The sequence below is a fragment of the Primulina huaijiensis genome, chromosome 5 (assembly GCF_012295235.1).
Source record: "Primulina huaijiensis isolate GDHJ02 chromosome 5, ASM1229523v2, whole genome shotgun sequence".
Classification (NCBI taxonomy): Eukaryota; Viridiplantae; Streptophyta; class Magnoliopsida; order Lamiales; family Gesneriaceae; genus Primulina; species Primulina huaijiensis.
Genome location: NC_133310.1, coordinates 1,194,432 through 1,197,220, shown reverse-complemented (window position 1 = coordinate 1,197,220; position 2,789 = coordinate 1,194,432). Strand labels below are relative to the sequence as shown.

General features: G+C 29.2%; 1 long non-coding RNA gene across 1 annotated transcript in view; it reads right to left on the bottom strand.

The window, feature by feature from the left end:
- Positions 1 to 2,273: 2,273 nt before the first annotated feature.
- The window catches only part of LOC140976652 (uncharacterized), a 1,505-nt gene continuing 989 nt past the window's right edge, over positions 2,274 to 2,789 (bottom strand). Inside the window, exon 3 of the long non-coding RNA XR_012175263.1 lies at positions 2,274 to 2,510. This is a non-coding gene — a long non-coding RNA (uncharacterized lncRNA). The remainder of the gene's footprint in view (positions 2,511 to 2,789) is intronic.

The window sequence follows — 2,789 nt, the reverse complement described above, 5'->3', positions numbered from 1 at the left end:
ATCTCCTTCACTATCAACATTCATGTCCAAGATGGTCATTAAAGACATATATAGTCCATCTTGAGGGGCATATTAACAAGCATTTTATTTAATATATCTCCGACTTTGATATGTGAGTCGGATAACTACCCACAAAATCGAATCATCTTATTTTAGGTAATATTAATTTTGATATTTTAAGAAAGGAAACGGTAGCTTCTCTTGATAGACATGTTAGAGGAAAACAAAAAAAAATTGAAAAAGAGAACCGCTAATTCATGTATATTAAAGGCGACATATTATCTCAATAATTTTGAAGAAAATTATATGATATTAATTGGTCGTACGTAGGATGTCGGTGGAGGAAATTACGTACGTGCTATTACTTCCAAATTCTTTTGATTTTAGTTTCGTGTTCAAATTTAGTTCCAATGAACGATGATTCAAAATGTAAGGACAAATTTACAAAGTCGCATGGTCCTAAGCAATAATCTAGTTAGTATTGTGAGTATAGAGTCGTGTACGTATCATATGGTGGACATAATTAAGTTGCCAATTTGTAGTTGTGATCAAAATTCCGTTTAATCGAAGGCAAAAACTTGTGTGAGACGGTCTCACATGTCGTATTTTGTGATACACATCTTTTATCTAGGTCATCCATGAAAAAATATTACTTTTTATGCTAAGAGTATTACTTTTTATTGTAGGTTGACCCGTCTCACAAATAAATATTTATGATACCGTCTCACAAGAGATCTACTCTTAATCGAAATATAGAAAGTTTGATGTCAACTTTAAAATAAAAATAAAATTTAAGCAAAAGGATATTGATTAATATAGTTTTAGTTATGTCAGTGAAATTGTAGCTAAAATAACTTATAAATGTAATAAATTTAAGATCAAATATATAATATTTTGTATTGGGAAAAAGTAAATGGATTCAAGAGTTTTTCATTTTTATTTTTTCAAAAATTCCAAAAACATTCCGCATCCTTTTATTTTCAAAATAATATTATTTCACGCTATTAATTATCAATGGCCAATATAAATTCCATTGCTAATTGGTGCTAGCCTTGTATTCACACCATGAGGTTGGCTCACAAATGATAGAGATAATAAATTGAAAGACATTGATAGTAAATTAAAGTTGGTTTTTTGTGGGTAATTATTTTTAAAATTTAGTTAATTTTTATATAAAGCTATGAGCATTTATATTAAAATATTTGTAATTATTTTGTTATAGTTTGTAATTATTTTTTCGATAAAGTGGAATTATTTTTTTAAAAAAATAATGATGTGATTATATAAGATATATTTGTAATTTGTATTGATACTGTAGGAAGATTTGAAAAGTTGACACCACTCTACTCCTGTTTAGATTATTGAAGAAAGTGACTCTATTTTTGTTTAATTCCTACAACGTTTTCAGTCGCCCGCATTTGCCTGTTCCTATTTCATAAATAATGAATTGATTACACTAATACTTACTGTAAAAAATATATATTAATATAATTTTAAACACGTGTTTCAAAATAGTTCATATATAAAAAATATTATTAATAGCATTGTCGACACATGTTTCAAATATCAGGCATAAAATCTACTACGAGTTTTATTTTTAAAATTCGAAAGTGTTAAAAATAAAAATTTACGGTAATATAAAATTTATTTACGGGCAAAATAAAATCTCACACTTACAAAATATATTAAACTACACATTTTATAAAAAAATTTCTTCACTCAATTGTATATCTTCTTCACAAATTGAGAGACCTATTTACATAATGTCTTTGAAAATAATTTAAAAATAATTACATCATTACATACATCATCACACACTAATTTTCAATATTTCCAACTCTTATTTTCAACACTCTCTCTTGTGATGATGATAATGATTGTCCTCATTACGTGTTTTTATATTGCCTCATTAAAAACCTTACTAGGAAAAACCCATTGAGATAAAAATCATAGTAAAGAAAAAATAGTGCAGTCACGTAAACTCCCCATCATGTTAACACGAACGATTTTTCACAAATTTCGTAGATTGTGCATCTCAATGTTATATATATGTTTTCTGAATATTATCGTAGGAAGTGTCTTTGTGAAGAGATTTGATGAATTTTCACTTGATTGAATATACATGTGACCATCTGCTGATAATAAACATTCCGAGTTGATAATAAAAACAAAGTAACAGATAAATTATAAGTACAAACATACTTAAAAATAAAGAAAAAATGTGAAGTGGATATTTTGTCACGCCCCGAGACCGGGGTTAGTCGACACCGGCGTTGTCTTGCAATCACATAATTACAAAACAACAAGCCTCGTAGTAAATCGCAATAACCAGTCTTTTTCATAACAAGTAATCATCTTTACAATGCGATGGAAATCAAATGCGGAAGCGAAATACATGATAATAAAATTAAAAGACAGAGTAAATTCGACTGGTCTCGAATTGGGTTTGCTTCATCACCATCCCCAAAAGTAATCTTGCTCTTCACCCTCGATTTGTTCCTCGTTCTTATCTGGATGGGAATGTAAGGGGTGAGTATTTTGGGAAATACTCAGTAAATGAGGGCCGATCGTGCATAACAAATATCAAGGATATACATACGAATAGATTATCGTAATTTCAATATTAAGCATGTTGAGTCAAATACTAACAAAATACGAATATAGCACTGAAAATCATCTCATTTTTTATGGTTTTACTGATCAGTCCCCTATATGTTACTCCTCTAAGGGGCGAGGCCAAAGGAACGGTTATTATAACCCACCGCATCAGAGCCTAAACAGAGAATATC